Raw genomic sequence first — 27,302 nt, 5'->3', positions numbered from 1 at the left:
TGAGATGCACACCTTTGCTTCAAACACGTGCTTTCCAGTCTGAGAACAGTGCCACATTCACTGGGCCACCCCTGGATCCTTCCTGGTTCCTGACCCCATTCTCCAGACAAGAAGCTTCTCTCTTTCATGGAGTAATGAGGTGACCCCAAACAAGGAAAACGAGCAGAAAGAAAGGCAAGGGAGCTCAGAGCCTTTGAGATAGACAGGACATGCTTTGAGAAGTCCTGGGAAATGTTTTCCAGTAAAAGCAGAGTTTATAAAAATAGAGGATGGTGATATATTTCCACTTGTATTGGAGATAGAAAAAGAGGAACTTCAAGTGCAGGGTAATGGAGTCCGTTTAGTGATAGGTGAGACTATCTGGTCCCACAAACTATTTGGGGATTAGGCAGGAGAAACACCCATGGTTTTCAGATGCTGCAGGGAATGGGGAGAGAGAGACACTGAATGCATGTGGAGGACGCTCAGCCCAGGAGTCTAGGAGAATAAAGAGTGGCAGGAAGAGGAGGTGCAGATGAAACCCCAGGGACTGCACGTGAGGTTGAGGTGTTGAGAGCTGCCAGGGGTAGAGGGGTAAAGGACTCGTTTCCTGCCATACCAGGCCACACCTAGTGGAGGCCCTCTTTCACCGGAAGTCTCCTGCAGCTGGGTACAATAGACAGCCCATTGGACTGGTCCACACTCGAGGGCCAACTGCACCCAGCCACCATGGACAAGACACTCCCTGTCACTGGGCTAGACCCTAGGGTGCAAAGGTGAAGAAGGACTGGCCCCTGCCACAGGGTATTCTCCAACCAGTAGGGAAGCTGGGCCAGAAAATCAGTGATTACCACCCTTTCTCCCGAGGAGCCCCAGACTTGGGCTGTTTCCTACCCTCTCCCCACCTGGAAGGCTCAGAAGGCTCATCACATACCTCTAGTCTGCAGAGACAGGAAAAAGGGGCAGGGAAGGAAACTCGCGTTTGCTGAATGCCTACCATGGGCCAGCGTCAGTCCTATTACCTTCCTATCACACTGATGCTACCATCTGACAGCTGAGGAAACACAGGCATGTAGACAGTCCTGCACAGCTGAAGGACAGCCCTAGGCTTTGGTGTTAGGCTAAAACCAGGCACCACTGGTCTCTGTTGCTGCGTGGCTTCAGGCAGGTCACTTAACATTTCAAGGCTTAGTCTTCTCCTCTCTAAAATGGGAGCAATAGTGCATAGCCCGGGTGGGTGTAAGAACTGCATAATACCGAGCCAACTTTCCAAAAAATGACCTTCTCTTCTTCCTCTTTCGGTTATTACCAATCTTTTAGCTTTACTTATATTGACAATGGTTTTGTCTGGTAAGTTAAGATGATTTCAGATTCCAAGACTATGGCAACTTATTGACAGAGATGGCACAGGAGGGGAAAAAAAAAAAGAAGAAGCAGGTTGAGGCCCTGGGAGACCTGCGGACTGTGACACCCCAACCACTGGCCCACAGTGGGGAGGCATCACAATCAAGGCCCTCAGGGCAGAATGCGAAGCAGGGTGTGTGTTTGGAGGAATTATTGCTTTCTGCATCCACATGGCTGCCCCCTGAGCTAAGAGGGGAAGCCTGATGACCCCAGACCCTCCAGGGATCGGGCGAGCTTCTGGTCTAGCTCTCCATCTGCCCAGTGCTGCTGATCCCCTCCCCCGACCAGCTCAGGAGCTCAGGCCAACAGAAAAGGCTGTGCCAAAGGAAGCTGTTTGCTACAGAGCCCTCTGGGTCTGCTCTGCTGTTCTTCCTTTTTTTGGACTTTGCGGCTGTTAGAGCGGGTACCTTTTTCCATAGAAAGTTTCCATTGCATCAGTTATTTACATCGTCACCACCTATATACGTAGGCTGTTTCGAATCGGTGAACCAAATCACGCCCAAGCCCAGGCCCCGCCCTGCCCCCCAGAGGGGGATGGGGAGCTCCAGGGGCAGCCCTTAGAGCCAGAGACCCCCACCGGTCCGGGGCTGGGGGTCTGACAGGCGGGAGGACCTGTCTCAGCCCCGGCTGGGCCACCTTTCATTGGCTCAGTCCCCTTGGGAAACTATTTCTAAGGTGGAATTTAAGAGGACAGGCCCCAAGTTCGAATCTCTGTCTCCTCTACATCCTCGCTGTGTGATCTTCCTAGAGATAGGTTACTTACCTAATATCTCTGAGTCTCAGTGAACTAATGTGTAAAACGGGAAAAACTGTAGCACCTGCATGGCTGGACTAAGCGGAGACTCAGTTTATCCACATAAAATGTTTAGAACAATGCCCAGCCTAAAGCCTCAATGAAAGTCAATAAATATGGATAGAGTCCTCTTTTTCCACCACCCTGTAAAGACCTCAGTGGTCATCCCCTCCTCTGGACCAATACACAGCAGCTTCTGAACTGTCATCCTCTCCATAAGGTCAGATAAATTGTCCCAACACTCAGCTCTTACCATGCCCTTTCCTGTCCCAAAGTTCTCAGTGGTTCTTCCTGTAAAGTCTATACTTGGGATCTCCCCCACTAATAGCCTGGTTGCCCCTGACTTCAATGCTCTCCTAGACAACCCCTGCTCCAGCCAAACTATTATGCTCACAGTTTGTCTGTTTCTGTACAGCTCTGTCTGTCTGAAACGCTCTTCTCCATTTCACTGTGGCCAAATACAACCACAATCACCCAAGTGAACCTAGCTCATGTGCCACCTCCTCCACGAAGCCCTCCATACCCTTCCCTCTCTGGCCAGAAATGACTTCTCATTTACAGCACGTCCCTTTCCTGTGGCCTTTCCCTTTTCTCCCCTGTGTTTGTGGAATATAATACTGATACAAATATTTGTCAGCATCACACACAAACCACACGACCTTTGGGGACAGGACTAGAATGTGTGTGATTCATCTTTGTATCACATACAGAGCTCTGAGCATCATTCATGAAAATGAGTGAGAAGATATACTCTGAGTCCTCTCACTTGACCGCCCCTGGGTGTAGGTGTGCTGGTGAAGATGAATCAACAACTCCACAGCATCTACGTGTTCTTCCTGAGGGAACCAGCGGACGAGCCATCAGTCAGGACCTCCATGGGCTCACAGCTTCAGCCCAGCCCTAGTTCCACTGCTGAGTCCCAGGTAAGCAGCCCATCACCCTGGACAGGACCCTGAGCCTCGGCACAGGGACCCCACGAGGCATCCTGAGAAGTCCAGGAGCCATGGCTGACTTCTTCCTTTTCCACACCCCCAATTTTCCCCAGGTTCCCAGTGAATTCGTTCTGTAAAAGTCTCTCAAGCCCCTGGGCTCCTGTGCACCCACTGCCCCTGGCTCTACTCTCCATGCCATGCAGAGTGGTGTTCCTGCATTGCAGAGTAAGTGGGTATCACGGTGTACCATAACCACTTCTGACGCTTGCTGACCACCCTTAGAAATCCAGATTCCTTAAGAAAGTGTCAGACCCTCTTCTCCATATGGTCCCCATAACCTTCCAGCCTCACTCATCACATGACACTCTTGCTCAGTCCTTACTCTTCAGCTACCTAATACCTGGACATGCCACTTTCTACCCAGGTTCCAAATTCTGTTCAGGAAGGTCCTCCCTCCCCTCTCCGCCAGGCACACTCCTACCCATCCTTTGAAAGCTCAGCCCTGGCAATGCCTCCTTTTCCCTTAGCCCTTCCAACAGCCAGGCACTGCGCTGGAACCTCTTTCTCTCTTGCCACTGACCCTCCACCCAGAGCTGTGGTGCAACACTGACCCTATTACGCAGTGATATTATCTTCCCGTGAGTCCGTCTTCCCTGCAGACAGCGAGTGCCTTTAGGGCAAGAACAACGTGTACCATCCATGTACCTCTGTGCTTGTTAGCACAGCGCTTGGTGTGCGGAGTGAATGAGTGATGAGAAACAGCCAGTAAACAACCCCTACTGGCCTGCCTTCCAGGGTGTTGCCCCTGACATCATCACATTCAGGAACTCACTTTCCAGGACAAGCAACAGGTGACCCTGCCAAACCAGCAGGCCCAGGGTCCACTGAGACCAAAGGGCTTTCCCAGGGTCCCCAACATCTCCGTCTATGCTGCAGCCCCAGACCCTGGACAGCCTAAGGCTTGCCTTTGTGGCGGCTGCACATCCTGGGAGCCTGGAGTTGGGCTGAGGCTTTGGGGCACTTCCAGGAGGAGGAGAATCTAAAAGGTGTTCTGCCTCTGGCTACTCAGAACCAAGACTGTCCATGCTGTTGCCACCCTCCTGCCCAGCCTGAGCACTCCTGTCCAGACTGTGCCCACCCTCTAGTCCTCTTACTCCTCATGGGGGCCACCCTCTTGTTTCCCTGCCAGGCTGAGTCTACCTACCCATTCTTTAAACAGCTAAACTCCCAGAATATAGGGGAGGGTGGGGGGCGCACAGGAGGTGGGCAGGATCTCAGCTCTGCCTTTAACTGGCGATGTGACCAAGGAGAAGTCATGTTCCCCCCAAGCACGGATGGTTCCCCTCTGTCAAAGATTAGAACAGGCCCACTTCTGAGGTCCCCTTCTGTTTCAACTCCCTGCCAAGGAGTTATTTACTAGTCAGAATAACTCTTCCCAGTAAAAGGAAAACAAGCAGAGAAAACATGTGTCTTTCTCAGCATCCTGTAAGGCAGGATGGATCTCTCACTCTGGAAATATGTTATATTGTCCTCTGATTCTTGAAGGAAAGCCCTTACTGGGTGGCAATTTCTATGTCCATATAAACCAGGGATTTAAAATGCCCTTGCGCACATCGATTCTTCCTTTTGAATTTAACAGTTTGGTGAGATGGGTCTTTCTCACTCTCATCTAACAGATAAAGTGAGGCTCAGAGAGGTGAGGGGATGGTTAAAGTTCCCCAACTCGTGTTGGGGAGGAGTGGCACTGGCCCCTAGGATGTCACAGCACGGCTGCCAGGGAGCTGGCCTTGCCCGACAGACAGCCAGGACAGTTTAGAAAAGCAACACCCAGCTGCCCATGCTTTTCCGTGTGCTTCCGTCACACATGTGGACACATTCAAAGATGTGTGGAGTACAAGGCCACACAGGACACTGGTGGGAGGGAGACGCTGAATTTCTAGAAGCCAGGCCCCTTCCAGGCCCGCTATTCTAGAAAATAGATGATGCTGAGAGCTGGACAGACAACTCTTCTAAGCAGAGAAACCTTTATTTCTGAAGATTCCAATCCCACCTGCTACCACAGGCCTCCATGCCTTTGAACCCTGTCCAGGACAACAGAATCTCTGCCCCCCAAGGTCGGGCAATGCCTCAATCCTCCTGGTCTTCCAGGCCCTCTGGATGCAGGGCTCCTCCCCTGAGACTCCCAGTGAGAGCTTGACTGCATGTGATCTGATTATCAAACAGGGTTGGAGAAAAGGTGGGGGCCCAGAGCCCTGGGGAAGAAGGAACAAGTGCAGCAGTTCTGGCCCCTTCTTCCAGCCTGTTGTTCCCATTTGTCATCCATGATCTTGTACAGGTGCTTTAAGGATATACTGGTCTGGTATTCCCAATTATACTGTAAACTCCCACTGGAGGCCCCTTGGAAGGACCGCTATGTGCAGTTGTGCAGTGCGAAATCTGCACAACCATCCACAGCTCACAGCTTCCGATCAGTCCCTGCATAGCATTCATCACCACTGTAATTAAAGACCTAACTCATTATTCTTTCCTCACAGAATATGCATTCTCAGGGAAGGACCAGACTCTGTTTGTCTTGTTTCCAAGCTGAAGCCCAGACCCTAGCATCCTATTAACACAAAATAAGTTCTCCATAGATAGGTGTTGGAGTAATAAAGTCATTCAGCCACTCGCTAGTGCATTTAATTGGAAGAAGAGTGGACCTGCCCTGGAGCTGAAAGTGAGAGAATTGCGTTCTAGTCCCAGCTCTACCACCAGCCCCCATGTGCCCTTATGCGAGGCCTCAGTTTCCTTGTCTATTAAGGGAGGGTGGGTTAGATGTCCGTGCCACATTCGCCTGATGCTGAAGGTTAGGATCTCTGGAAATTTTGCACCCTGGGCACCTCACTCGCCTCACCTACGTCCTGACCCTGGTTCTCTATGTTTTGTGCGGGCTCCCCCAGGTCCAGGAGTGCAGGAAGTGTCTAAATCTAGGGGAGAAGGGCTCCAGGCAGGGTGGAGACAGATGCCACAGTGGGGAGGGGAGCTATTCCTGCTGGACTCTGCCTGGGACAGAAAAGCAACAGTGATAGCCACACTCACCGAGACAGCAGTGTTGTCAGAGGCTTTCACACCAGCCCTGTTTACCTGCAGCCCGTCTGTGAGGAGGGAGGGAAGTGATCTGGCCAGGGCCGAAGGTCCCAGGCACCACAACCAGGACCAAATACCGGGCATCCTGTGTTCAAGTCTGGGCCCTTTCATCACGCGGCACAGAACACAGCTTCTACTAGTAGGGGGCACGACTGATTTCAACAGGCAGAAGTCACTCATTCTTTTTTTTTTTAAACTTTTTATTTTGTATTGGAGTATAGCTGATGAACACTGCTGTGATAGTTTCTGATAGTTTCAGGTAATCAGCAAAAGGACTCAGCCACACATACACATGGATCCATTCTCCCCCAAACTCCCCTCCCATCCAAGCTGCCACATAACAATGAAACTCGGCTAGAAGTCACTTATTCTTCACCTAGGTTCTGGCAACGCTCTAGGCCTGTGGCTGTCGGCGGGGATGGGTGGTGGCGGGGAGAGGGGAGGGTAGAGTATGGGAGGGGCAGCAGCCTGCTGGTGGTTAAAACAGACAATGCAAGGTCCTCAAGTGAGTGACATAATTCTAAAGTGTGTTAGTTGTTCAGTTGTGTCTGACTCTTTGCAACCTCATGGACTGTAGCCTGCCAGGCTCCTCTGTCCTTAGAATTCTCCAGGCAAGAATACTGGAGTGGGTTGCCATTTCCATTTCCAGGGGATCTTCCCAACCCAGGGATTGAACCTGGGTCTCTTGTATCACATATGGATTCTTTACCATCTGAGCAACCAGGAAAGCCCATGAGTGGCACTAATGTCAAAGGAAGGAGAAGTCAGTTAGAGAAGACAGGATAGGGGGCCTTTAGGAACTGGAGGGCTTATGGAGGGACATGGGGGTGGCATTCCGGACTGAACAGATGGGCATCTGCACAGGCCGCTTGCAGGAGACCTTACTCTGGGGTCTGAAGAGCTGGGTGCTTACTGAGGGGACAGTCACTTTCCCCTCAGAGAGCAAGTTAGTCAGAGGGGACCTGCGTCCAGAGTGAGGCAACAGGCAATGATCAGACCCCAAGAAAACAAAAGATCATGCCTGCAGCTTTCCTCTCTGAGGACCTCTCCCCATGATAGGCTCAGTCAGCCTTCCGGGTCACTGCCTGCGGCCACTGTAACACGCGCCCATCAGTGGCTTAAAAAGCGCAAATGTATACTCTTCCAGTTCTGGAGGTCACAAGTCCAAAATGGATCACTGGGCTACAGTCAAGGTGCTAGCAGGGCTCTGTTTCTTTTGGAGCTTCTTGGGAGAGTCCACTTGCTCACCCTTTCCAGCTTCTGGGGTCTGCCTGTACTCCTGGTATTACAGCCCCCTCCTCCATCCTCAAAGCCAGCCAGGGCAGTGGAGCCTTCCTCCCATCACATCCCTGACACTGAGTCCCTGGTTTCCCTTTCCACACCTAAAGCCCTCTGTGATAGCACTGGGCTCAGGCGGAGTGTGTGTGTTAGTCACTCAGTCGTGTCCGACTCTTTGCAACCCCAGGGACTATGCCCACCAGGCTCCTCTGCCCATGAAAATTTCCAGGCAAGAATAGTGGAGTGGGCAGCATTTCCCTTCTCCAGGGGATCTTTCTGACCCAAGGATCGAACCTGGGTTCTCCCACATTGCAGGCAGATTCTTTACTCTCTGAGCCACCAGGGAAGCCAAGATAATCTCCCTACCCAAAATGCAGCTAACTGGCAGTTATATTTCCATGTGAAATCTTAATTCCTCTTTGCCAAGTAGAGTGATGTATCCACAGGTTCTAGGGTGAGGACGGGCTTCCCAGGGTGGCTCAGTGGTAAAGAATCCACCTGACAATGCAGGAGCTGCAGGAAACGTGGTTCCGATCCCTGGAAGAGGAAATGGCAACCCACTCCAGTACCCCCTCCAGTATTCTTGCCTAAAGAATCCCATGGACAGAGGATTCTGTGGGCTAGTCCACGGGGTTGCAAAGAGTCGGACACGACTGAGCACACGTGAACAGAGATGAGGCGGCGGATGTCCTCTAAAGATCATTGTTCTGTCTGCCTATCACACTGCAAGGAACACATCTCCCCTGAATACAGCTCCAGGAGAAAGGCGGCCCAGGACGAGAGAGAAGGAGATGGGGGAGGGGAGAGGCGGGCAGACACACACACCCTGCCAGCGGTGGCGGCAGCTTCCTGGCCGGCTGGTTAGTGTACATCACCCTTGAAAAACTCGTCATGTTTCTACACTGAACCGAGCACGTGCAGTTTCCACAGTGACTGCAGAAGCAGAGCCAGAAATAGCCCCACTGAGATGGAAAACATCCCCTCCTCAGAGCCACTCACTCTCTCATACTCACAGTCCCCACCCCGTGGCACCATGGGCACAGGAGGTTCCAGAAGGCCCCTCCGTGCAGTGTCCCAATCTTTCCTTCTCTGACCTCTTGCCACGAGCCACTGGGCACCCCTTTGGGCCTGAAGCCCACGGTGCTCCAATCTGGCCCTGTCCTCAGGCCTCTAGGATGGGGCTGGGCCCTGCCCCAAGATAGCCGGGTCCACAGAGGCAAGTGACTACTCACACCAGCCCAGCCTCTGCTCCGGGGCGAGCCCTGCCAGGCTGCTCTGTGTTCCTGCCCCACGACTCCCACTTGGGAATCTTGATCGAAACCCTGCCCCTCACCCACTAGGGAGTTTCCCCTCTTAGAAGAGCTCACCCCCTTCATGGGCTCAACATTTTGCTGAAATATATAGACCCGCAAATATGCAGGCCTCAGCGTCCACACCACTCACTCATACGACATGGTATTTTTAGGGCCCTGGGAAGTCTCAGCCATGCTGGTTAATTTCTCATGTGGTAGGTCCTATCCTGTCAAAGGAAAACAAAAGTCACCACACCTTCTACCTGCAAGGCATGGTGCTAAGCAATCTGTGTGCACTAGTTCATTTTATCCTCACCTCAACTCTATTACTATCACCCCCACTTTGCAGAGGAGAAACTGAGACTCAAAGAAGGGAATCAATTTGCCAGGGTCACAAAGCCAGAAAGTGGTAGGGCCCAGTCTGAGCCCAAGGTGCCAGACCTCAAACCTAGGCTGTAGACACCAGTCATGTCGAGGGGTGGGGTGAGCAGAGGAAGCACCCAGATGATGCATGCTAATGCTACAGGAGATGTCCCAGGCTGCCTCCTAGAAAGCTCTGAGCCACTCCTGGCACCTCCAGTTTTGTCTCTCTGTATATATTAAATAAGATTTTATTGGGGCCATGAAGAAGTGAGGGTGAGGGAGGTGCCACTGGAAACCACTGACTGTAGCCAACCCTGTCCCATATTGATGACCAGCCCAGGGCTCAGGAATAGAGGCGACTTGCCCAGAAGCAGGGCAGGCCTCTGAGCTGAAACCAGAGAGGTCCACGTTTCTCCTGGTCCTGGGGGGGATCATCCATTTTCTTCCCTTCAGCCCCCTGCCCTCCTGGCACAGAATTTACAACCAGATGTGGTGTGGGTCATGGTCCCTGCTTTGACAACGTGGCAGACTTGCTGGCTGGGTGGTGAGATCGCGGTCTCCGTTCCCTCTTCTGTGAAGCAGGGCATGTGTGGAAGCATGAGGGCCGGCACAGGCCTGCGGTGAACCCGTCATGATGGAGCACGACAGCTCTCGGCCCTGAGACACCGCTACCCAAGATGGCAAGAGTCCTTCACTTTGAACTACAAGCCTCGAGCCAAGTCCCATCCCACTTTGATACTCGCCCCTGTGTATACTGAGCCACCCACACAGAGAAGATGGACTTTTCTGAGTCTTAACTCTTGGAGACTACAGTGTCTCGGTAAGGGGTCGGTAGGAGTTTGAAATGAGACAGCTCGTGGTAATGCTGGAGGCACAAGCATTCCCTCGGTGGTGGAATGCAGGCCGGTGGTGCTACAGCTGTGGGGCGGGACCCAGGAATACGCATTTCCCCGCCCCTGCCACCCCTATGGTGATTCCACTGCAGGTTATCTGCAGACCACGCTTGGAGAAATCGGTCTAGAAAGTGCTCAATGTGTGTTTGTAGAAGACAGGGATCTGTGAACATCTGTTGAGCTGCACATGGCTGCTGGAAGACATGGGCTGGAGGAAATAAGTAATTTTCTCCAAATACACTTCCTGTGAAGCCCAAATGATGGGAACTAGGTTGAGGATTCTAGGACTGAGAAGATGACGCAATAACTCCCTTCCCCGAGGAGCAGACTTGAGTGCTTCCTGTCAGACAGGAGAGACCTGGCTGAAGAGTCAGGCTGGGGTGGAGCAGGGGTAGGCGGGGGTGGGGGGTGCTCAGGGTCAAAGGTAGGGAGGGGTGATCCCGGGGGCCCCCAAGGGACTCATTCCACACCCCGGTCTCTTCAGCATCTTCATGCAGACAGGAAAGAAAGAACTGAAAATATGCTCATTAAATCTGCATCTGGCACCCAATTTGGCAGGGTTGCCAAAATTCTGTAAGACTAGAATTAAATTAGCAAATTGGAAGTAAAATGATTTTAAGCAGACATGATGGAATTCATCAGAGCCAGGTGGAAGCTAGTGGGGGAAGGGACCCAGGAAAGCCCGCACACCCGCCTCAGGGTGGGAAAGCCTGGCCGTGAGAGGAGACAGAAAAGAAATAAACGTGTGAGCAGACCTGATTCAGAGGATTAGAGTCACCCTTGGAATATGCCAGCCCCATGCTGCAAGGTGGCGAGAGGTTCCTTCCAGGAGACAGGAGGTATGGCCGGTAGCAACCAGTGAAGAAAAGCAGCCTTTCACAAGAAGACCAAGAAGAAAGGACCCAGGGAATGGCTAGGAAACGAGACAGGCTGGGTTCCCCAAACCAGGGGTCCCAGGAAGGTAGGCACCGGGGTGGTGCACACAGCACCCTGTGTGCTGTGCAACCGGTGATCACCACTGTGTGTTAACTGAGCTCGTGGTTTTCAGAAAACACCAGGATGGACTTGGAGGGGCAGGGGTGGCACAGAGTCTATGCAGGGATGGAAGCATTTATTGGGTACTTAGTAAGCATCAGACACCATGTTAGATGTTTGCCAAGCATGACCTCATTTCATCTTCTCAATAATCCTGTGCTATAAAGATTAGTCTTTGCTCTTTATTTTCCTGGGCTTTCTTTTTTGCTTTCTTTGTTCAAAAATAATGTAAAAAAAAATACAGAAGTACATAAAGTAAAACGTGGACCAGTCACCTTTCACCCACCCAATTTCTCCTCCCCAGATAAAAGTACTACTAAGAGTTCCCTGGTATTTCCCCATGTTGTTTCCATGAACACAGAATCTCATCTACACATGCACACGCATATACAACTGTTTAACAATTTCTGCATAAAAATGGGATCTGGTAACACATATCACACAGAAAACCTTTTTTCCAGTTAAGAATATGTTGTAAACGTCCTCCCACGTCAGGACCTACAGATGCACTTCTTTCTTTTTAAATGGCCGAAAAGTATTCCGTGGTGCAAATTCACCATAATTTTCTTAAGCATTGCCAATGCTGGACACTGAGGTCATTTCCAAGTTCTCTCTATTGCAAACAATGTGCAAGGGAACACCCTTTATATGCGCACGCGTGCGTGTATGTATGTGTATACACATACATACATATACACATTTGTGCCCGTGTGCTCAGTCGTGTCTGACTCTTTGTGACCCCATGAACCATAGCCCACCAGACTCCTCTGTCCATGGGATTTTCCAGGCAAGAAGAGTGGAGTGGGTTGCCATTTTCCTTCTCCAGGGAAACTTCCCAACCCTGGGATCAAACCTGAATACGTGCCTTTATCATTTTCATTGACACCAAATTAAGCTCAAAGTGCCCTTGACCGTTGCCAGCACTAGCTTGTCTCTATTTTTTCACATTTTTGCCATCTCTAACCATTTTAATTTATAATCCTTTGTTTTTTAGTAGGTAGAGCATCAATCATATGTTTATGAGCTATTTTCACTTCTCTGAATTACCTGTTTACACCTTTGCACATTTTTATTAAACTTAGGTGAATTTTTAGTTGATTTATGGAATTTGCATCATAAGAATAACAACTAACACTTTCTATGCACCCAGCACTGCTCTAGGCTTTCTGCAAGCTTCACAGCAGTGAATCAAAACTCCAGTAGGGAAGTAGTAGCGTCAGTCCATGTTTAAGGTGGGGGAAAGAGAGGCTCGGAGACTTCAAATGACGTCTGAGGTCATGCACGTCCAATGAGGAACAGGCCAGTCTGAGGAACTAGCTGAACCAACTATTTCATCCTCAAATGAGATACTTGAAAAGCCGCTCCCTAACCTACAGAGAAAGAAAATTCCCTCTGTAAATTTTCCCTCTTTCTGTTATTTGATCTTCACTTTATCTGTGGAATCTAAGTGCATATTGATTTACTATTCCAGGTAGGAAACTGAAGTTCAGTTTCTAACAGAGGCAATAACAACATGGAATTAGACCAAGTACCTTAGGTGGGACGGGGAAATGTTGAGAACAAGCCTGCAGTGAGGAGCAGGATTGGGGTGGGGGCAGGATTTAAGGCAATGGCAACCCACTCCAGCACTCTTGCCTGGAAAATCCCATGGACCTGGGGCCTGGTGGGCTGCAGTCCATGGGGTCGCTAGGAGTCGGACACGACTGATCGACTTCACTTTCACTTTTCACTTTCATGCATTGGAGAAGGAAATGGCAACCCACTCCAGTGTTCTTGCCTGGAGAATCCCAGGGACGGGGGAGCCTGGTGGGCTGCCATCTATGGGGTCCCACAGAGGCGGACACGACTGAAGCGACTTAGCAGCAGCAGCAGCAGGATTTATGCACAGGGGTAAGTGTCATGGGACGTGGAGGTTGAGGCAGGACCCCCTTCTGTGAAGGGCTTCAAAGGGCAGGCAGGCAGTTTCCAGGACTCTACCCCGGGGGCAACATGGGGTGAGAAAGTCTGGGACCAGGGAATAGGGTGAAGATTAGCTTAGCTAGAACTCATCACCTAATCAAAGGGCGACCTCACCCAGCTCAGCATGTCCAGTGACCTGGCACTAGGAACAGTAAAGATGCTCCTATTTCAGGGCGACAGACACATGTGTGTATGTGGAAGTGCTGGGGATCCCTTGTGTGAAATCCACACTTGACAGAGGCAGGCTTTTGGGTTTTAGTGGCACTTTTAATGAGGTTCTTTTTTAACTCCCCAAATACCAATGTTGCATGTGGGTTTCTGGGTTAGAAACCTACCACCAAGTTGTCACATGGCTCGGCTACCCTCATCTCAGGGAACACGTGCAATACTTTTGACTTCCTTGGATACAAGACACAGTGGAGAGAGAAGGATCATTTGCATGCCATTTGCCATTTTTCTTCTGAGAAAAGAGAAATTAAGTTAACAGAATAGGAAAAAATGTGGGAAACTGACTTGCTAAAACTAACATGCAGAAACAAGTTTTAGAGGCACAAATTAGCATGCTTTTTTTGTTGCTGTTGTTGTTACTGTTGTTCAGCTTTGACCTCAGATAACTTTATCGTTCCCCAGATATTTTTGTATAGAACTCTAGTTCAGCAATCTTATATATGTGTGCATCTTCCTTATATAGACACAAACATATAAAACCTATTCCTTGTATGTACAGATATAAGTATATATAAAAAACCATATATATACTCATACGTATGGGCTTCTCAGGGGATGCACTGGTAAAGAATCCACCTGCCAGTGCAGGAGATACAAAAGACATGGGTTCAATCCCTGGTTCGGGAAGATCCCCTGGAGTAGGAAATGGCAACCACTCCAGTATTCTTGCCTGGAAAATTCCACAGACAGAGGAGCCTGGTGGGCTACTGTCCATGGGGTCACAGTCAGGTGTGACTGAGCGTGCACACACGTACTTGAATATATATGAGTTCTTTGATTAATCACGCTTGGAAAACTGCACACAATATCTACCTCTACAAACACACACATACACTTTTGGGGAGATTTTCAACGCTCGGTCACATATTAAAGACTCAGGAGTCCTGCAGTACATAAGGGTCTATTGATCTGGCTACAGCACTTTTCTTTCCATCCATGGCACTTGTGTTTTAGAAAACACACTACAGGAAACGCCAGACTTTACTTCACAAGATCAGAGCCTGCTTAAAATAAAGACTCTATCTTGGAGTGACTGCCCTACTCTTTTGAACATTAGATACTTTCTAACAGACTCATGGTGATGGTTTCCTGTTCATTTGAGCATCTTTTGCCTTTCCTATATTTCAGGGTGACACCAAATGCCCACATGCCAAGCCACAGGCCCTTTGGAACCTGCAAGGAGATCAGGTCACCCAGATAGGCTAAGCTGTGTCTCCCAAGCAGTTGCACAGAGAAGCTGGACCAGTCACTTGCTCTGGACTCAGTGGTTTTCAGCTGGAGGATCCCCAGAGACTCATCTAAGGTTGCTTGCTTTGTGAATGCAAAATCACTGCAAGGAACCTCTTGATCCTGGTTTTGTTCCTTCATTCCAAAAGACACTGTTCCCAGACCCTGATGTTTTCTACCATGAGAGAAAACTAGCTTAGGATTACACCTTCCGTCTCTGATTCTATTCTGCCTCACACCACTCCTTCATCGCCATTAGTCACTCCGATTCATATAATTACATGAGGTAGCCCTACGAATAAAACTAGGTTTCCATCTGTCTGTGACAGCATCAATTGTAAATGAGTTAGTGAACTTTCATCACATGTAAAGGGCATACTTGGTATAGCCTAAAATATATGTTATGTGGTACAGGAGACATTCACCTGGGAGCAGTCTCCAGGGGAGATACCTCCCAGGAACATTCCTCCTTCATCATGGTTATATGCATTGGTTTATAATTTTGCTCCTTCTCACACAGGCAATTCTAGGGGTGACAGTAGCCTTAGGGATTCAATTACCTGATGACCCTTTATGACTCTCCTCATTAACCCTGAGGAGGCCAGCTAGTTGGTGTGTATGTGGATTTGCTCATTTATTTTTCCATAAAATTTTCACTTTGGAATAATCCTATATTGACAGAAAAATTGCAAAGACAGAGAGTCCCCATACACCGTTCACCCAGCTTCCTTTAACGTTCACATCTTACATAACCAATGCAGATTTGTCAAGTGGAAATTGATACTTGTAAGTTACTATTAACTCAACTATAGACTTTATTCATATTTTACCAGTTTTTCAGGTAATGTTCTTTTTCTGTTCCAGGGTCCAATTCAGGATCCCGTATTGCATTTAGTCATCATATCTTCTTAGTCTATGGATTTGCTTTTGTTTTCAAAAAAATAAATATCATCCTCTACTGCATGCAAGGTGGTATGCTGGGTCCCCAAATGCCCTGTCAGGAGAAACACAGATCTGCTGGGCAGCAATGTCTGGATTTGACTGCCCACTTTATCCCTCACCTGGGGAACGGTCCTGGTCTTGTCACTCCATATATAGAGTTCTTGAACCACAGCTGCAACGTGGAGATGGTACCTTTTCCTTGTTAGAAGGCTGACAGTCTATGCGGACAGGCATTTTGAAGGTTTAAAGCCCAATTCACTTAGAGTACTATCCAGCCTAGTGTTATGATCATTGACAGGGGGATCATGAATTAGGCTTGGTATCATGTATCTAAAGCAGGATGGTCCAGAGTCTGAACTGCCTGGCTGAGCTGACCATTTCAGCCACAAATGAGATCTTTCCATAGGCTCTCAGGTACACCATAAAGAAAGGCAATTCTGCTTAAATTAGTCTATTCATTTCTATACTTCCTTCATGGCTGTGCTCAAATGTCACCATAGTGATAACTTCTCCAACCGTCCTACATACATCCTGGTATCCTTCCCTTGGCATTTTCTTACTTCTTAACCTATTGGTTTCTCCTTCATGGCACTTATCCCATTTGATATATTACACATTCATGCACTCCTTTGTTCATGGTATGCCTCCCTCTGCTAGTCTATAAGCTCCAGGAGAGCACTGACCATCATCTGTTCTGATCACTGCTTCATCCCTGGTCTGAGGACTTGGGAAGCGTTCGACAGATATTCAGTAAATGACTGGATCTCCAGGGTCACCCTGCAACATTCTGCGTCCATCCCGATCATCTGTAAACAAACTGGTCCCCATCTGAACACACTGTTGAACTCGAATAGGTAAAAAGCTATTTGGGAAGCAGGTGGCTTAGAGCCTTCTGGGTCTTCTTTAAAGGGGGAAAAAAGGAGTAATACCCTTCCTTTAATATAATTTCATGCCATTAATGTCCCTTCACCTACCTCCCTCCCATGAGCAGTTCTGCCAATTAGAAACCACAGTCTCTTCCTTGTCCAGAGTCTGTCTGCTGGCTTCTCTACACAATCAATTCCTGTGGAGCCCAGGCTGGAAGAAGCTGGTGAAACCCCCACAGCCCGCTGTGGTGCTCCATTATTGAGGCTGTTCAGCATGCACATCAAAGGCCCACAGGCTTGTCGGGGCAGGGAGATGCCAGGGGATCTGGAAGACTGGCCTTAGTGAGGACAACGAGATTCAGCGAGGAGGGGGAACTGGAAATGGACACACAGTGACCTCGTGGCAGGTTCCAGACAGAAGCCAGGACTCCTGGCTTTGCATCCTGGTCCTGCTTCCTCTCGGGCTATAACCACCTCCCCAGTCACCACGAGGGGCAGGTGCTTATTTCCTTGAGCACCAGGCTGGCTGTCTGCCTGCCCCTGCCTGACCCTGGGGACCTGATGAGCATGGGCAGCGGTGGGTGGAGGTCTTGTTCCAGGAGCAGCAAAGCACAGGACAGTCAACAGCCAGACAGAAAGGAAATGGGGGTCACATTTGCTGAGAGCCAGGTCCTCTTTATCGTCGTCTCACATTCTCACAGTGCCCCGCGACAGAAGAGTCATAACCACATGAGATAAGCAGGGAAAAGAAAACACAGAGAGGTTGAACAATGCGGCGAACTGCACGGCAAGCACATGGCAGAACCAGAAGCAGAGGGGAGGTCTTCCTGGTTCCGAAGCCCTGGCCTTCGCCCGCCAGCTTTAGGAGGGACCCTGAAGCCTCAACAGCACTCCAGTGAGGGGCAGGGCCTCAAAATACCAAACTATGCCCCTGGTGAAGAAGCCAGAACAATCCCATTCTGGAGATGAGGAAACTGAGATCTGGAGAGGAAATGCAACTTGTCTGTGGCCACGTGGCTAGGGAGTGGTTGGATCAGCTAGACTCTTGAGTTTCGGGAGGACGCAGGCACACTCCTAGAGCTTAGGCCTGCGCTGAGCCCACGGAAGGACTCCACCTACCGTCTGTGAATACATGAGTGTATGACAGACTTGGTACAGCATCCTGTGACTCCCACATGCCATGTTCTTGCCCCTCAACTGTGACCTCAGGGACTCAAGACCAGGCTGACGCAGGCAAGCACCACCTGAACTCAACAATGACTTTCAAACCCCACGTACCCCTGTCTGGACCCACGCATCTATCAGAGGCATGGTTAGTGATGCTGGTGCTGGTCCCCATGCAGCCTGCGGCTCCCCACCAGAACTGGACCTGAGCCATAAAGAGGGGCGGGAAGACAGCCGAACTGGTCATTCTTTGGCCCAAGGACTGGCGTTTACAACGTGGACTGGACACTCTTCTCAAAAGTCTGGTATTTGCAGCAGTCTAATTTTAGTGAAACTTTCTGTCATTGTTTAGTCGCTGAGTCATGTCCGACTCTTTTTGTGACCCCATGGACTGTAGTCCACTGGGCTCCTCTATCCATAGGACTTCCCAGGCAAGAATACTGGAATGGGTTGCCACATCCTTCTCCAGAGGGTCTTTCCAACCTAGGAATGGAAGCTGTGTCTCCTGCATTGGCAGGTGGGTTCTTTACCACCAAGCCACCAGGGAAGTCCAGTGAACCCTTTAGTACCAACCAATTCACAAATACTGCAATTGTTTTTATTACTGTAATTCATTTATCATAATAATAACCAAAACTATTGTTTCCTGTTCACCTACTACATGCCAGGCACAGATATCTCATAAGATATCTGACATAAACGGCCTCCTGTAACCCATTCAGCCACCCTGCAGGGAAGAGTGAGGATTCCCATATTACAGATGAGGACACTGAGGCTTGGGAGAGGTAAAGGAACTTGGCCAAGGTACATACTAGAAAACAGGAGACGCAAACTCAGGTCTGTGGGGCTCCATAGCAGTGTTCCTCCCACGTGGCTGATGTGAGCTGGGGACTGGGGGGTTAGAGCTATAGCTGGAGAGGCAGACTCAGGGCCTGCCAGGGTTCCCATACATACAGTTGGCTGGACTTCTCATCCCCAGGCTGAACTTCTAGCGCCAGGGGGCTTATCCATATGCCCAGAAACCATCCCTAGAACCTCTCAATCAGACAGTGCGGGTATAGCTAGGAATTCTTATGTTACAAGCCCTCAGGTGACAGGAAAAAACACCCATGGTTAAACCACTGCTTTCAATTCTCAGGGGGTCATGCTTTCACATCTACATGCTCTTCCAGAAGGTTCCAACATGTTTCTTAAGATATTCATTGCATTATTTACAAAGGATATCATGCCTCAGAACGGAAGACCTTACAATTCTAGAATTCTCAACAAAGCAACAATAATTCTGATCATCCACAGATGGGGTGTGAAGATCTTTGTTAACCACGACAATTATTCCCAAAGAGTGTGATGCTGACAAGAAGGACTTGGGAGCCCAGAGCCTTGGGTTTGAGTCCTAGCTTTGCCCTTTATTAGCCATGCAGCGTTAGGCAAATCAGTTCAACAAAACAGTTATTCAACGCTCTGGGCTGAAAGAATGAAGACACAAAAGTGGACCAGAAAAGACATAATGCTCTTAGCTCTGAGTTCCTCATCTGTAAAATCGGAACCAACCACTACCAAGTGTATATGACAGCGTGCAGGCCCCCACATTGATGGGTTCTCACTCACAGCCCCAGGGCCTCAGGAAGCAGGCTGTCCTGTGTCCTGCTTTGCAGGTGAGGAAGCAGGGATTCACGGGTGAAGTGGCTTGGGTGAGCCTATAGCAGCATCTGTGGCGCTATCTGTGGTCTCTCTGCCCACCGCCACCACCGCCTCCCTTCTTAACCATTCTCCACTTGGCAGATGAGTCCACAGAGTGAGTGGATAACAGGAGAGAATGCTCTGCAGTCCATCAGGAACCGCACAGATGTATGACATCATGGTTATTAATAATGGAAGTGGCACAACAAATTCGCCATCCCTGCAGAGGGACCACCTGAGTTGTTGCAAACCTCCCGCACACAGAGCATCAGATTCTGTCATGGGAGAGCTGGGAGGGGTCTTAGGAGTCCAATTCTTTCCTCATTTATAGGGGTGGGGAGTGGGCAAGATGGGAGGGCAGCCCTCTGAGACAGCAGACGGAGCCCCACATCCCAAAGCCCCAAGTGTTTCGAGTTTGGCTTTTGTGACTGAACCACCAAGATAATCCGACACCAGCACTTGCCCACTCCAAAGGGTGCTGGGAAGCGAATCAGCAGTGGCTGTAAGTGTGGCCTCTCCATCGACCCTCAACCCAGCTGCAGGGCCTTTGTACCTGTTGTTCCTCTGCTTGGAGTACTCTTTCCCCAGATATTGACATGGCTATCACATGTTCCTGAGTCAGGTCTCAGGTCAGCTCGTCAGAGAGGATGCCCTAGACCCCAGCTTTGGCTTCTCCAGTTCCTCCCTGACACTCCCCATCGCACAGCCTTGTCTTCATGGTGTCTTCACGGTGTGTATCACCGGTGAGTATTATCTTGTCCATTATTCTTCATTCTCTCTTCCCACTGGAATGCAAGCTCCATGAACAGAGGATTCACTCACTTTCATTGTCTTAGTCCCCAGAATGGTGCCTAGGTCCCAGCAGGCACTTAGCAAACATGCTCAGCGAGTCCCCCTGGATGTCAGCCTGGGTCACGGGCATTCTAGCAGCCAGCAGTCCTTCACTCACTTGCTCACTCACTCACTCATTCGTTTAATAAATGCTTATTGAACGTCTCCTCTGTGCCAGGCATTCTCCTAGGAGCTGGGGATTCCAATCCAGCTGAGACAAAGCCCTTGCCCTAATCAAGCTTTGACAGTTGATTAAAACAATCAACACAATAGAAGCCAGAGCTGTTTCGGTCACATCATGTGTGACCAGGCAGTAGCTGACCGAAGGAAAGTCGGGGGAGAAGTATGGCAGAAAACGGGAGAAAGGAGAAGACACTGGGGAAATGCAAATAGACAGCCCTGCCAGGCCCTCCCATGTGCTCAATACAGTACTCATCTTGGGGAGCTGGTGCCAGGCAGCCCCCCACCACCCCAACTTTGGGGGCATGAGGACAAGGGCACATGCCCATTGCCACAAGTGCCTCCTGGCTGCAGCCTGGAGCACAGCAAGATGGCTACACGTGAGAGCATGGACAGGAGTGGATGTGAGGGAGGTGAGACTGGAGAGTGAGGGTGTGTATGCATGTGTAGGAGTGTGTATTCATGTGCAGTGGCACATGTGTGAGTGAGTATATGGGGTCAAGTGTGTAAGTGTGTGGACGGGTTGAGTATGTGGGAGTACACATGCGTGTGTGTGTGTGTGTGTGTGTGTGTGTGGACTCTGGCACCATTACTCTTCAGCACAGCTTCCACATCTGGTAGAACTTTACCTGCTCAAGATCCCCCCTCCACCCCACAAATGACGCATAGTAGGGACCCGATCATCATCGAATCCATTTAAGTCTTTATGTTTGCCAAATGTATTCCACAGAGTGTCCACATAAAGCAGCAAGACTGGTTTCAGAAGAGAAGCGTCAACTTCTGGCCACAACTGAATGGAATAAGGCATTGGATGAGGAGTCTGGGTTTTGTTGCCCGCTCTACTGCTGACGACTGGGTAATCCTGGGTCACTGTTCAGCTGTGATCTCAGGTAAGGCACTCAGCTCCTCTGGGCCTCTGTTTACTCTTCACTCAAGAAGGCAAGTAGAACTCAGCGACTGGATGAAAACACATCATATCTACTGGTAGCTACAGAAGCACTGCTTCCTGGGAGAGCATGTGTGACCCGAAAAGAGCAACAGGATCCACCAGAGAAATTCTGGGTCGGACAGAGCTAAACAGGTTCTTTTACTGCAGCACTTCTCAGAGCCTTTAACTTGCCAATATGAATTGTGACTGGCTAGAAGGGTTATAGAGAGCTTGCAGAATTTGCCAGACTTACTAGCACAGGGAAACCTAACTCGCGGCACAACTTTTAGAACTAATGTTCCACAGAACCTACTTCGGGGGATCTGCTAGCAGGCACATGGGACATTTCTCAATGCCCCTTTTCTTGCAGATGACGGCACAGAAATGGTGTTCAGTCTCCCTAAATCAGAGAGCACAGCCATGGCAAATATCAGCCCAGAACCATCCAAACCACAGCAACTGGCTTGTATACAAGGCTTTATATCTAGAGAACATTTTCACTCATATGATCTCAGTCTTCCCTGACAACATTCAGCTGAGGACCTTCATCCCCATTTTCCAGAGGATAAAATGCAGCCCGAAAGAGATTAGGGAATTTGCCCAGAGCCACTAAACGATGGACCCAGTACTTGCCTTTATCATTTTTCCCTATGACCTTAATCAAGCTGTCAATAAATACGCTCTATATTTTATAGGTAAGCAATTGCAGCCACTTTGCAGAGCCCCCTGCCAGAGCCGAGGCTGACGGACCTGCACCTGTTCTGCAGCAGCCACCACTGCTGTCCAGGATCCCCGGCAGCCGGCCCTGGTTGAGAGGGGAGGGGAGGGCGCTCAGAGAAAAGCCCAGGGAATGAGAGCCGCTCTGGAAACACCCAGGCTAGGAGGCCGGGAGTCACTCCCTGCCGGTGGCCACACCCTCCCCACCATGCCAGGTACATTCCCCTCAGGGCTATACCCCCCGCGCCAGGTGCCACTCTGCAAGAGGGCAAGAAGAGCCAGATCAGTGCTAGTTTCACTCACTCCCAATAAGCCGGAGGAGCCCAAGTCCGATCTGCTCTGACAGTCTGAAACTGCCAGCGCCTCCAGGGGGAAGCGTGGCCAGGACGGCCAAAGCCATTCAGCGGTTCACACCGGGGTGCCTTGTCCCGCCTTGTCCGGCCGTGAGAGGCCCGAGAGGCGGGGCGGGCTGCGGGGCTGCTCCGGGCACAGAGGCCGAGTGAGGCTGTGCCAGGCGCTGGTGTGCGAGAGAAGTGTGAACGCGGGAACGCTGGTGTCACCCCGGGTTGATGACAGAAGTAGCGTCTGGGAAACGCAGGCGAAGAGCGCGTGCACCAGGCAACCCCAGGCTGCGGAGGCGTCCCGGAGGTCCGGGGAGTTGGCCCGACGCGCTCCTGCACGCGCCCGCGCCCAGCCCTCTCTCACCCGCTCCGCTCCCGAGGGTGGCCCCGCTGCGGGCCAGTGTGGCTGCTGACGCGCTTGGTGGTGCCCGGCTCCCGGCTGCCAGGCCGCGGCGGGGCGCGGGGCGCGGGCGCTCGCTGCTTACCTGCGGGTGGCCGCGACTCCGCGGCTCCAGGCTGCGCTGCGCTGGGCTGGTCTGGGCTGCGCTGGGCTGCGCGCCCGGCCTCCGCGCGGCTCGGCAGCGCCCGCTCGCTCGGCTCCGCCCGGCTCGGCTCCGCCCGGCGGTGCCCGGGGCTCTCGCTGGCGGCCCACGCGGCGCGGGGTGGGCGCGGGGCGGGCTGGCGGGCGGGCGCCGGCGGCAGGCGCGGCTCTGGGCCGCCCCGCGGCCGCTTGGAAGCTCCTTATTTGGGCAGTGATGTCAGGGGAAGTCGCAGGGGCCGGACCACCCACTTCTTTCCATTCACTCCCCAGAGTTTCCTGTTGCCGAGCCCGGGGCACCCCGGCGCCCGCAGCGGGCGCCTCTCCGGCCGGCTCGGCCCTGGCGTACAGGGCTTCGCTGTCGGCCGCTTGGGGGTCCCGGCGCGGCCGGGTCCAGGAGGGCGATCGGGCAGGCTGCCGCCCGGGAGGGTCTGCGTCTGGGGAATCCCCGGCTCCCGGCGGCCGCGGGGAGGGTCTGTGCAGCGGCCTCCGCGGTGACAGGCCGTGTCACTCCGGGCGCCGCCCCTCCCTCCGCTCCCGCCCCGGCTCCCGCGCTGTCATTTCCTCCCGGGCCCTCCGGGAAGGGCAGTCAGGGAACCCCGGTCGTCGCCGCCGCTGGGGCCGTGCCCCTCGGGGCCCCGTCTCGGGTGAACCCGGCCCGGCGGGCGTCCATTGCCGTCCCCAAAGTGCCAGGTCCCCGCCTTGCTCCCGGGTGCCAGCCCTGCTCCGGGAAGCCCGTGCCTCCCAAGGCGGGAATATGCCTTCGCGAGTGCTGGGCGGGGCGGGCCTGGCCGGGCTCCCTGGGCTCCAGCCTGGGGGTCGGGGTGGGGATGGGGGCTCCCCGGGGCTTCCCAGTGGCCTGACTTTGCAGAAGCTACCGGATCCCAAGCCTTGGGACCTGAGTCACTCTGGTCCACCTTTGCACCAGCGCCCACCAGGGGCCCCACTGGCCTGCTTCCCGAGGGAGCAGAACTGGCCACCAGGATTTATATTTTACAGATTCGGCACACTGAGGTTCTGACTTGTCAGGTGTCTTGCCGGAGGTCAACTCTGCTGAACCTGAGCTGACCCTGGGTTTGGCTGACTCCAGGGCTGGCCTCTGCTGCCCGGGAATAGCCTCAGGAGGTTGTGGAGCCTGGGACCAAAGTCAGGACAAGAGTCAGGCAAACTGAGTGTCTAGAGTGCCAGCTGAAGAGGCACTCCCTCTTCAGGTCACAGAAGTTCAAGGACCCACAGGGTGACTGACAAGCTGACCTGGGCGAAGCTGCTCAGGGCTTCCAAAAAGGCCTTGGAGGCCCCAGGCTTCCTCTGGCTCTGAAGTGATGGCCTAAATTCAAGGCTCTGCCTGTCACAGGGAGTGGGCTTCCTCTAGGCCCAGGGGACAAGCTAGTGGCCCTGGGGATTTCTGTGCCATCCTCATACAGCAGCTTTCAGCAGAGCCTCTTCCCTCCCTCCAAAGCCAGGGCAGAGCAAACAAGCCCCTCCCAGACCACCAGCTTTAGAAGAGGAATGGCAGCTTCCACAGGGGAACCTCACTCCTAGGTGCCTGCAGGAGGAAACCACAACTCCATGACTTGCAGGGGGTGGAGGGAGGTGTGATCACAGCCGGACACTCACTGTGCCTGCACACTCATGCGTACAACTGCATACCCATGGGCCTGTTGCCAAGGCTCCCAGCTGTTCTGTTGATCACCACCACTTCAGTCCTCCCCATCTTCCAGTAGCACCCAGAACTCCATCTCAGCTCCAATTGGGTCATCCTCTTTCTGACAAAGCTCCAAAGGGAAGGACCACACTCTCTGATCTGGCACGCAAGGCCCCTCAACCAGCTGCATCTCCCGGGGTTCAACCGTCCATGTCCTTTTCCAACACTCTCTTCAACCTTCCACCAGCATTCACTTTGGGCGGGGGGGGTGGGGGGGGTGGGGGTGGTCTTTGCATAGATTTTCCTCTGTCTGAAATGCCCTCTCTACCTGTCCTGTGTTATTGACACCCCGAATCAAGCCTGCCTTTGACATAGTCTTCCTCTTAATTAGGGCAAGTGAGACAGGGTACCCCGTGGAACAAGACCTTGCCCCTCACTCCACTCCTGTCCTTCCCTCTCTGCCCAGATTACTGTCTCTGGCTGGGAGCAGCTCCAGGTGGGAGCAAGTGGGTATCTTGTTATAATTCATATGCCTGGAGGGGTGACATTTTGTCACAGGCAGAAAGGCTCAGGTGACAGGCTTGTTCCTACCCCAGGATGAGTACCTTCTCCACCTTTGAGGGGTGGCCCGACCAGTGGATTTAGTCACCCTCCTTTGTTGCCCCTGGCAGCTCAATGCTTCCTGCCCATCACCCCAAGCTGCAGTCAGCTGAGAGAGACCTCCCCTCTTTCCAGTCTGGAAGCTGCCAGGAACTTTCCATCTTGGTTCTTCTCTCCTGCCAAGACTGAGAAGTCTACAAACGTTTGTTAAGTGAATGAATGATCCTGGGGGGGTGGAGGGAAGCAAATGGAAAGATAAACTAACTATAGGAGTGGCAGAATGATCCAATTCAGAGCTGCAACTGAGGTTCAGGGGCCCTGGCTAGGGTCCTGGGGTGGAAGGTGGGTTCTCAGACTGGACTGGATGCTTAGGAAGTGGGCCAGTGTGCCAGCCCTGCAGAGGCTGCCCTGCCGAGGCCCTTTCCTTGGACTGCTCCTTTGTTCCAATTTTCTGTGGCTTGGGATTTGTCTTCCCCGCCCTTCTCTAGGTAAACTTCAGCGCCGCCCCATCAAGGCAGGCTGGGACATTCCCATCCCAACCTTCAAACATATAGTCCAGACTGGCTATAGCGAAGTAGAAAGGAAGGCATGAGAAAAGTGTTTTATTGAGTACTTTCATTGTGCCAGACACAGTCACTCTGGATTTTCTGGAACTCCCCCCAAAGACCCTGCTTTTTACCCCCCAGGTCACACTTCCCAGCTGGTAGCCATCCTCCAGGCCAGGAGTGTCGACCCAGAAGCCCTCCCTCAGCTTCTCCTTCAACCAGAGCTCCCAGTCTCCTGTCTTAAGATTCAGCCTCCATCCCAGTTCTGGTGCCAGTTCTCACCCAAGGCCAGAAGGTCTTCAAGGCTCCAGCCTCAGAGCTCAGGGATATGGGATGCAGGCAGGCAGCGCTGCTTCAAGGCAAGGAGCCGGAGCCCAACTCTGCTCCATGAGCCATCACCCCTACCCTGGGGCCCCAGGCACCTTTCCCACCTTGCAGCTGGACGGGCCCCAGGTGAGAAGGCAGGTGGTGCCAGGTGCCAGTTCCTTCCTGTCAGCCCTTCCCCTGCATATAGCTGGGCCAGGTCTTGAGAAATCCCCAGAGCTTGGCCCTGGGGGCTTTCCTACATTCCTTCATTCCTCAAACATGAATCAGGCTCCTTCTCTGTTCTGGGAATGTGCAACACTCACACAAACCTGTGTGCTAGGAGCTCCATCCAAGGATGGAGACTAGCAGGTAAACAGATCATCCCAGTGCAACTTGCTAACTGCTACAGGACTGTTTGCCAAGCCTGGGGCAGAGCAGGGGCATATGAGGTGAGAGATAAGATTTATTCTACTTCTGGGGCTACAATTCAGGGAGATTGTGGTCCAGGTGTCCCAGGCTAGAGTGCTGAATGCTTGTTTCCATAGAAACAGTACACTACACACACACACTGGGCTTGGTTCTGCTGTGAAGCCAATATCACGCTGTAGAGAATTTATAAACCAAAAGAGATTGGAGCAGAGGAGATGGTTGGCATCGGATCTGTCATCTAAGAGGCTGTCTCTGTGAAATTTTCTTTCCAACTCCTAACAACCAAATTACAGATACAGTTTTGGAACACACCACAATTCCAAAAGGTTGGGGACCACCATGGTCTTGGAGCTTTCAAGGCGGAGCTAAGCAACTCGCCCAGTAGGCTCTCCAGGTACTTCATGTTTGGGTTTTGTACTTACTTACCAGCCACCCCTCCTCCACCTCCTTTCCTCCATGGCTCTGATTCCCTGGACTCGCATGCTTTGTGTTGTTTTACTGTTTGTTGGTGTGTGTGTGTGTTTGCCGGGTGCTCTCTTGATAGATCTGTTACATCAGTCCTCACTTCTCACAGAGGTAGCTATCTCTCTCCTGGGACAGGGGCTGAGGGACTCTTACAGTTTATGGAGATCACCTTCAGGGGTCCCAGAGGACTCAGCCCCAACCTCCCTTCCCAGCCTGAGAGCTGTGTTTCCGGCTTCCTGTCTCAGTCAGACATTCATTTCATCCTTCATCTGATGCTGTGGGTAACAGCATGGGCCTCAGAGCCACATGGATCTGGCTTCAGCTCCCAGCCACACTTACTGTGCGATCTTGGGCATGTTACATGATGTCACTGATTTTGACTTCCTGATCCTAAAGAACTGCTGTGAAGATGTGACAAGAAACCGCAATAGAGCCCTTGATGGAATACCCAGCATCTAGCAGGTGCTCGATAAATGGAAGTAACAATTGCTTTATATTGTGACCCAGAATCCTGCTCCTCCCATATTGTTTATCTTCACCAGTGGGGACACCCGTCATTCCAAGCCTGAACCAGAATCCCTTCTCCATTCTTGCTGCCCGAGTCCAGGCCACCATC

At 51.7% G+C, this 27,302-nt stretch overlaps 1 protein-coding gene across 4 annotated transcripts in view; it reads right to left on the bottom strand.

Annotated features, from left to right (window-relative positions):
- Nucleotides 1-27,302, bottom strand: part of HIVEP3 (human immunodeficiency virus type I enhancer binding protein 3) — a 564,447-nt gene that overhangs the window by 113,335 nt on the left and 423,810 nt on the right. The window contains exon 1 of one of the 4 annotated variants that reach the window (XM_027537631.1): nucleotides 22,644-22,716. The exons of the other annotated variants lie outside the window; for them this stretch is intronic. The gene's annotated coding sequence lies outside the window, so the exon portion shown is untranslated. Of the gene's footprint in view, nucleotides 1-22,643; nucleotides 22,717-27,302 lie in introns of those variants that run through there. 4 annotated transcript variants of the gene reach the window in all.

Source organism: Bos indicus x Bos taurus, chromosome 3, assembly GCF_003369695.1.
Source record: "Bos indicus x Bos taurus breed Angus x Brahman F1 hybrid chromosome 3, Bos_hybrid_MaternalHap_v2.0, whole genome shotgun sequence".
In the NCBI taxonomy this organism is placed as follows: Eukaryota; Metazoa; Chordata; class Mammalia; order Artiodactyla; family Bovidae; genus Bos; species Bos indicus x Bos taurus.
This window is presented reverse-complemented; position numbering and strand designations above follow the sequence as displayed.